The sequence below is a fragment of the Arachis stenosperma genome, chromosome 3, assembly GCF_014773155.1.
Source record: "Arachis stenosperma cultivar V10309 chromosome 3, arast.V10309.gnm1.PFL2, whole genome shotgun sequence".
NCBI lineage: Eukaryota > Viridiplantae > Streptophyta > Magnoliopsida > Fabales > Fabaceae > Arachis > Arachis stenosperma.
In genome coordinates this window covers 60,110,628-60,120,051 of record NC_080379.1, presented here as the reverse complement: position 1 = coordinate 60,120,051, position 9,424 = coordinate 60,110,628, and the positions used below count along the sequence as shown (strand labels likewise).

At 37.3% G+C, this 9,424-nt stretch overlaps 1 non-coding gene across 1 annotated transcript; it reads right to left on the bottom strand.

Moving 5' to 3' along the window:
* Positions 1–1,327: 1,327 nt before the first annotated feature.
* Positions 1,328–1,435, bottom strand: LOC130970966 (small nucleolar RNA R71). Its single transcript, XR_009082207.1, has one exon. It is a non-coding gene; the product is annotated as a small nucleolar RNA R71 (small nucleolar RNA).
* Between the last annotated feature and the right edge of the window lie 7,989 nt (positions 1,436–9,424).

The following is a 9,424-nucleotide window of genomic DNA, read 5'->3' as shown; positions in this document are numbered from 1 at the left end:
CTTAGTCAAAAATTTTTAAAATACATTGTTTCTTGTTAGTCAACTCAAGATTTCATTTTTAAAAATCCTATCTTTTCAAAATCTTTTTCAAAAATAAAATCTTTTTCATTTTTCTTATTATTTTTCGAAAATTTAAAAAAAATTGATGTTCAAAATCTTTTTCTTAATTTTATTTCATAATTTTCGAAAACTTTATTAACAATTAATGTGATTGATTCAAAAATTTGAAGTTTGTTACTTTCTTGTTAAGAAAGGTTCAATCTTTAAATTCTAGAATCATATCTTTTAGTTTCTTGTTAGTCAAGTAATCAATTTTAATTTTAAAAATCAAATCTTTTTAAATTACCTTTTCAAATCTAACAAATCTCAATCATATCTCTTCAATCATATCTTTTTCAAAATCAATTTCAAAATCTTTTCTAACTTCTTATTTTTTTAAAATTGATTTTCAAATCTTTTTCAATTAACTAATTGACTTTTTGTTTGTTTCTTATCTTTTTCAAAACCACCTAACTACGTTTCTCTCTCTAATTTTCGAAAATTCCTCACCCTTTTTCAAAAATCTTTTTATTTAACTAATTGCTTCAAATTTTAATTTTAATTTTATTTCTTCTCTTAATTTTCAAAAATCACTAACCATTTTTCAAAAACAATTTTCGAAATTCTCTCCCTCTCATCTTCTTCTATTTATTTATTTAATTACTAACACTTCTCTTCTACTCATAATTTGAACCCTCTTCTCTTCTCTCTCTGTGTTCGAATTTTTCCTCTTCTATTCTTCTTCTCTTCTACTCACATAAAGGAATCTCTATATTGTGACATAGAGGATTCCTCTTCTTTTCTGTTCTCTTCTTTTTCATATGAGCAGGAGCAAGGACAAGGACATTCTTGTTGAAGCAGATCCTGAACATGAAAGGACTCTGAAGAAGAAGCTAAGAGAAGCTAAAGCACAACAATCCATAGAAAACCTTATAGAGAATCTGGAAAAAGAAAGAGACATGGCCGAACCGAATATCAATGCAAGGAGGATGCTTGGTGATTATACTACACCTACTTTCAATTTTTATGGAAGAAGCATCTCAATCCCTGCCATTAGAGCAAACAATTTTGAGCTGAAGCCTCAACTAGTTGCTCTAATGCAACAAAACTGCAAGTTTTATGGACTTCCATCAGAAGATCCCTATCAGTTTTTAACTGAGTTTTTGCAGATCTGTGATACTGTTAAGCTAGAACATGGTTGGACTCACAACCTTAAGATAGCCTGGACTTTTGGGATAAGCTGGTCACGGCCTTCTTGGCCAAGTTCTTTCTTCCTCAAAAGTTGAGCAAGCTTAGAGTGGATGTTCAGATCTTCAGGCAAAAAGATGGTGAATCCCTCTATGAAGCTTGGGAAAGATACAAGCAGTTGACCAAAAAGTGTCCTTCTGACATGCTTTCAGAGTGGACCATTTTGGATATATTCTATGATGGTCTATCTGATTTCTCTAAGATGTCACTAGACCATTCTGCAGGTGGATCCATTCACCTAAAGAAAATGCCTGCAGAAACTCAAGAACTCATTGACATGGTTGCAAATAACCAATTCATGTACACTTCTTAGAGGAATCCTATGAGTAATGGGATGCCTCAGAGGAAGGGAGGTCTTGAAATTGATGCTCTAAATGCCATACTGGCTCAGAACAAAATGTTGACTCAGCAAGTCAACATGATTTCTCAGAGTCTGAATGGATTGCAAAATGAATCCAACAGTACTAAAAAAGCATCTTCTGAAAAAGAAGCTTATGATCCCGAGAACCTTGTAATGGCAGAGGTGAATTACATGGGTAAAGCCTATGGAAACACCTATGATCCCTCATGGAGAAATCATCCAAATTTCTCATAGAAAGATCAACAAAAGCCCCAACAAGGCTTTAATAATGGTGGAAGAAACAGGTTTAGCAATAGCAAGCCTTTTCCATCATCTTTTCAGCAACAGACAGAGAATTTTGAGCAAAGCCCCTCTAGCTTAGTAAACATAGTCTCTGATCTATCTAAGGCCACTTTAATTTTCAAGAACAAAATAAAGTCCTCCATTAGAAACTTGGAGGCACAAGTGGGTCAGCTGAGTAAAAAAATCACTGAAACTCCTCCTAGTGCTCTCCCAAGCAATACAGAATAGAATCCAAAAAGAGAGTGCAAGGCCATTGATATTATCAAAATGGCTGAATCCAAGGAGCAAGGGGAGGACGTGAATCCCAATGAGAAATATCTCATGGGACGTCCCAAGACAGAAAGAAGTTCCCTATTGAGGACCTAAAGGAATCTGAGGCTCATATAGAGACCATAGAGATTCCATTAAACTTTCTTCTGCCATTTATGAGCTCTGAGAACTATTCTTCCTCTGAAGAGGATGAAGATGTAACTGAAAAGTAAGTTTCTCAATATCTAGGAGCCATCATGAAGCTGAATGCTAAGTTGTTTGGTAATGAGACTTGGGAAGGTGAACCTCACTTGCTCATTAGTGAACTAAATATATGGATTCAGCAAATTTTACCTCAAAAGAAACAAGATCCTGGTAAATTCTTAATACCCTGTACTATAGGCACCATGACCTTTGAGAAGGCTCTGTGTGACCTGGGATCAAGTATAAATCTTATGCCACTCTCTGTAATGGAAAAACTGGGGATCTTTGAGGTACAAGTTGCAAGAATCTCATTAGAGATGGCAGACAAGTCAATAAAACAAGCTGATGGATTGGTAAAGGACGTGTTAGTGAAGGTTAAAGGCCTTTACATCCCTGCTGATTTCATAATCCTAGACACTGGGAAGGATGAGGATGCATCATGAGGATGAATGCATCATCCTTGGAAGACCCTTCCTAGCCACAGCAGGAGCCGTGATTGATGTTGACAGAGGAGAGCTAGTCCTTCAATTGAATAGGGACTACCTTGTGTTTAAAGCTCAAGGATTTTCCTCTACAACCATGGAGAGGAAGCATGAAAAGCTTCTCTCAATACAGAGTAAAACAAAGCCCCCACAATCAAACTCTAAGTTTGGTGTTGGGAGGCCACAACCAAACTCTAAATTTGGTGTTGAACCCCCACATTCAAACTCTAAGTTTGGTGTTGGGAGGTCCCAACAATGCTCTGAACATCTGTGAAGCTCCATGAGAGCTCACTGTCAAGCTATTGACATTAAAGAAGTGCTTATTGGGAGGCAACCCAATTTTTAATTATCTATATTTCTATTGTTCTTTTATGTTTTATTAGGTTTATGATCATGTGGAGTCACAAAACAATTGCAAAAATTAAAAACAGAATAAAAAACAGCAAAAAAAAGCACACCCTGGAGGAAGAGTTGTCTGGCATTTAAACGCCAGAAATAAGCATCTGTCTGGCATTTAACGCCAGAAACAAGCACCAAGCTGGCGTTTAACGCCAGAAACAAGCATTAAGCTGGCGTTAAATACTAGAAACAAGCTACATTTGGGCGTTTAACGCCAGAAATAAGCATCAATCTGGCGTTAAACGCCAGGATTGCATACAAAGGGCGTTTTACGCGCCTAAAAGGTGCAGGAATGAGAAATCTGATGTGCGGAAAACGATCCGACACAAAACTCACCGGCAAGTGCACCGGATCGCATCAAGTAATAAAAACTCACGGGAGTGAGGTCGATCCCACAGGGATTGAAGGATTGAGCAATTTGGGTTTAGTGGTTGATTTAGTCAAGCGAATCAAGATTTGGTTGAGTGATTTGTGATTTGCAGAAATTAACTTGCATTGAAAGTAAAGGGAATGTGTAAATTGCATGAAATTAAAGAGGGCAAGGAATTAAAGTGCTGAATCTTAAAGAACAAGAAATTAAATGGCAAAAACTTAAAATGCAAGAAATGTAGATTGCGGAATCTTAAAGTGCAAGGAATGTAAACGGCTGGAATCGTAAAGGGGATTGGGGGATTGGATTTGCAGAATTTAAACAAGGAAAAGTAAATTTCATCAAACAGAAGAGTAAAAGAGGGTTTGGGGTGAATCGGATCTGAAGCAAAACAAGTAAATGAACATGAAAAGCAAAAACAGAATGTAAACTTTGGAATCAGATCTCAGGACCCAGAGACTAGAAAACCAAGTCTAGATCTCAATGCCTTCCTAGATCCAACAAGAACAATTGCAAGGGAAATGTAAATTGCAAAGAAAGTAGATGAAGAGCAATTAACCGAAACTGAAATTCAATTAAGCAGTAAATAAACAGAGAGATCCAAGGATGAGATTGAAACAGAATTTCTTCAATTCTCCAACCCAAGATCCAAGACAATTGTAATTGAAATTGAAAGCAATAAAAATAAGAGGAAGAGAAGTGAATTCTCCTTCCCCGAGACTAAGAAATTAAAGATCACTCAATACCAAAGGCTCTCCGAAAACTATTCTAAAAACTAAAAGAAAAAGCTCTCTATGAAAACTAAAGGGAAAGCTCCCCCGAATGACTTGAATTCTATCCTATTTATACACTTTCTTCAAATGATCTTCAAGCCTTGAGTTGGGCCTTTGCTCTTGGTGGAATTGGGTTGAGAGAGGCCTTGGTTGATTGCTCTTGGAGTTCGGAGAGGAATCAAAGTGAACCAATTGAACCGGGTTGGAGTTTTGCAAAAGTTTGAGTAAAAGTTTGAGTAAAAGTTTGAGGCAAACTTTTACTCCAACTTTTCATATCAGCCTCCATGTTTTTGCTGATACCAACGTTGGTGCAAAAGTTAGGGGTCTAACTTTTGCTCCAACGTTGGCCTTCCTTAGTGCACTTATGGCGCCAACGTTAGCCCAAAAGTTAGAGGCTAAAGTTGGCGCAAACTTTTGCTCCCCCTTTGTGATTTTCATGCCCCAACGTTAGCCTAAAAGTTAGGGGCTAACATTGGCGCAAACTTTTGGTGGCGAGAGGGTGTTTTTCATGTGCCAACGTTAGCCAAAAAGTTAGGGGCTAACGTTGGCGCAAACTTTTTACCCAAAAGTTTGTGCAAAAATTTGAGGCTAACTTTTGGTCCAGCTTTTTGCTTCCTGGTTCATTTTCACTTATTCCAAAAGTTTGAGCTAAAGTTTGAGGCAAACTTTTGCTCAAACTTTTTGTCCTCTCTTCCTCCTAGCCATTCCTTCTTGCTTCAACCTTTCTCCAAGCTTTCTTCACCTATCATTAATCAACCAAACACATCAAAGTTATGCTCAAAATCATGAGATATTCATTCTTTCATAATATGTGACAATTATAGCATAAAACCTCATGAAATTGCATTAATTCATCTATGGTTGATTAAATCAAAGGAAGCATGAAAATCTACCCAAATTGGCTTGCTTAGACCTCAAGAAAGTGCATAATTCAAGTGAAAACAAAAGAAAAAGACTAGTGAAACTAGGCTAAGATGACTTGTCATCACAACACCAAACTTAAAGCTTGCTTGTCCCCAAGGAAGAAATGAATTATGCTCAGAGGTTCTTTCAATTAAGATGGATTGAAGAACACTTGTAAAGTACAGTGAGTGAAGTGATTAAGTAACAGTGGGGTGAACTCTAAATTATATGCTCATGCAAGGGCTTCAGTGCTCACTAGTCCTTAGATATTGGGAGTCGTAGGTCTTAGGATTTTCATCCGAATGGTATCATAGAGATCTCTTTATATGTAATCACCTTGAAGCAGCTTATAGTTTCTGTGCTTTGGCCTCGACTCTAAGTGTCATGTCTCAAAGCGGCTCTTTAAATAAGTTTTCAATCAATACTCCTAAACCAGTTGGTTTTAAGGTATTAGGTGTTAAAGCACCCCTAAGGATTTACTTGCTCAAGCCTCTTTCCTTGACACACTTCAACCACAAGCATTTACTAGGATAACAACTCTTTGAGTTTTTGTTTCTTTCTTTCTTTTTCTGCCTAGTAATTGATGCTCAGAGCCTTGGGCCATGTTCTTTTTGTTTTTGTATTTTCTTTACTTTTCTTTTTGTTTTGTTTGCTGCTTCTCGGATCAATTGATTTTTGAGAATCTCCATAATACTTCTTTGAACTTCATATCCTGCCTATGAGCTCCCATGCAAGTTTTCACAAGTATGCAACCTCAATACATAATCATACAACAAGAACCACCACTTCTCCTAATCTTTTGCTTACCTCAAAATTGTTTAATTCCTCAATCCTTCATTTCAAAGAACTTTCATGTGATGCATTCTTGAAAATTGAGTGCAAACAAGTTTTGAAGATAAGAATGTTGTGAATAATCAAGCATCTTGCTTATTGAATTATAAAGAAAGACTATGCTATGCAGGCAGGCAGGGGTATATAAAGAAAACTATACTATGCAGACAGGCACGGCAAATAAGGATACAATCCAACTTTCAATTACAGCAATATTTGATGTAAAACAATCACTTAACAATACAACCTGTTGGAGTTCACTTGCTTTCCTTCTTCTCATCATCATCAATGCTGACTTTCATGTTCATCTTTCACCTCTTTGGTTGATGATGCTAAAAATCTCCAAAAGTTTGTATGATATTCTGCAGTGATATTGGAAGTTGCTTGTTCCCCAAGCACTTAGAAACAGTGGTTAGTCTGCATGATTTATTTGTGGGCTTTTTGAACTTACTTTGGTGTGGGAACACCAAACTTAGTACCTTGCCAAAGGTTTTCATTAACCATGTGTGAAATTCTTTTTTTCTTTCTCAAAAGTAATAAGGCTGAAAACTAGAAAACAGCAAAATAGTTAACTAATTCATCCAGTATGCTTAAAGCCCATATTATGCATAAGGTGAGAATGTGTGTTATAATGGGATTTTGGTGGAACACCAAACTTAGAATTCTTCATTCTCCCTTAGATTGTTTTGGTGTGCAACACCAAACTTAGCTTCTTGCAATCTAGATAAAACTAATTAACCGTTTTATTGAATTAGATATGAAAAGATGGTTACCTCTGGTTGGGTTGCCTCCCAACAAGCGCTCTTTTATTGTCACTAGCTTGACATCCTCTGTGCTTGCTCAGCTCAGATTCTGTGCTTCCTTCTCCTTGTCCCCTTGTCCTCCTAAGTGAGACTTTGCCTTATGATGTTCATCCTGGATGAGTGATTCTTTTCCTTTAGCCTTCTTCTCACTCACTTCTGTGAGGTTCTTAGCTAATTGTTCTATTTGCCTCTCAATTCTCCCGAGTGAGGCCTCATGGTTGTTGCTTATCATCTCTTGATGTTTTATCATTCTCTCTACTATGATTTCCAGATTAGTGATCCTCTGAGAGTCTTGTGAGATTGGTTGATTGTTGGGTATTGGGGGTTGGAAGGGTGGGTAGTGTGATGGTATGCAGTGATTGTTGTTGATATTGTGGGTTTTTTGCAAGTTTGAGAACTTGGGGTTGTTGTAATTGAAGTCTCCTTATTCCTGATGTTGAGATCCCCTCATTCTTAGATACGAATGTGGCTTCCATGGTGGAAATTGTGCACTCACTGTAGTAGAATGGAGAAAATCAATTTGTCTAGCTATTGACTCCAATTGTTGCTGAGTTTGCTGATGTAGCTGTTTGCTTTGATTCATGACTGCCTTCATTCCTCCAAGATTCATTATCTCCTTTTCTGAAGTTGCATTCTGTGGGGTCTCAAACGAGTGTTGGTTATTGGCTCTCTTGTCATTGAACTCTGCAGTTCCTTGGCCAGCTGCTGTTGCTTTGAGTAGGTCATCTGAGAAGTAGTCCACCGCTCTTCTTGTTTCTGGGGTTAATCCTTCATAGAATGCTTGGAAACCCACTTTGTCATTTGCTTTCTTGTATCTTTCCCATGCTTTGAACAATGGTTCTTCCTCTCCTTGTATGAATGGATGTATTCCCTCTTTCATCTTGATGTTTTGTTGGGATGAGGAGAATTTGGCTAGAAATTTGGCAACCAAATCATCCCAACTAGTGATACTTCCTTGGGGAAAAGTTTCAAGCCATTGTGCCGCTTCATCCTTTAGTGAAAAAGGAAATAGCAAAAGCTTATAGGCATCATGATTTATACCATCGAAGTTGACAACACCACAGGTCCTCAGAAAAATGGATAAGTGCTGTTTAGGATCCTCCAATGGATTTCCTCCATAGGAACAATTCTTCTTTATTAGTGTAATGAGTTACGGCTTCATGTTGTGGTGTTCCTCTTTCTCAGAAACTCCTTCTTCAATGATATCCTTCCCTCTGGCTGCTCTTCTTTCCTGTGACATATAAATCAACAACGGAACACACAGTGATTCTCTTGAAAATTGAGTGTAGTTAGTTGAGACAAAACTTCAAACAGTTAGTGGGTTAGTCAAAAATTAAAGAAACGGTGCTTGATCTAGATCTCCACTTCACTTAATCATTGTCAATCTAATCAATCCCCGGCAACGGCGCCAAAAACTTGATGTGCGGAAAACGATCCGACACAAAACTCACCGGCAAGTGCACCGGGTCGCATCAAGTAATAAAAACTCACGAGAGTGAGGTCGATCCTACAGGGATTGAAGGATTGAGCAATTTTGGTTTAGTGGTTGATTTAGTCAAGCGAATCAAGATTTGGTTGAGTGATTTGTGATTTGCAGAAATTAACTTGCATTGAAAGTAAAGGGAATGTGTAAATTGCATGAAATTAAAGAGGGCAAGGAATTAAAGTGCTGAATCTTAAAGAACAAGAAATTAAATGGCAAAAACTTAAAATGCAAGAAATGTAGATTGCGGAATCTTAAAGTGCAAGGAATGTAAACGGCTGGAATCGTAAAGGGGATTGGGGATTGGATTTGCAGAATTTAAACAAGGAAAAGTAAATTTCATCAAACAGAAGAGTAAAAGAGGGTTTGGGGTGAATCGGATCTGAAGCAAAACAAGTAAATGAACATGAAAAGCAAAAACAGAATGTAAACTTTGGAATCAGATCTCAGGACCCAGAGACTAGAAAACCAAGTTTAGATCTCAATGCCTTCCTAGATCCAACAAGAACAATTGCAAGGGAAATGTAAATTGCAAAGAAAGTATATGAAGAGCAATTAACCGAAACTGAAATTCAATTAAGCAGTAAATAAACAGAGAGATCCAAGGATAAGATTGAAACAGAATTTCTTCAATTCTCCAACCCAAGATCCAAGACAATTGTAATTGAAATTGAAAGCAATAAAACTAAGAGGAAGAGAAGTGAATTCTCCTTCCCCGAGACTAAGAAATTAAAGATCACTCAATACCAAAGGCTCTCCGAAAACTATTCTAAAAACTAAAAGAAAAAGCTCTCTATGAAAACTAAAGGGAAAGCTCCCCCGAATGACTTGAATTCTATCCTATTTATACACTTTCTTCAAATGATCTTCAAGCCTTGAGTTGGGCCTTTGCTCTTGGTGGAATTGGGTTGAGAGAGGCCTTGGTTGATTGCTCTTGGAGTTCGGAGAGGAATCAAAGTGAACCAATTGAACCGGGTTGGAGTTTTGCAAAAGTTTG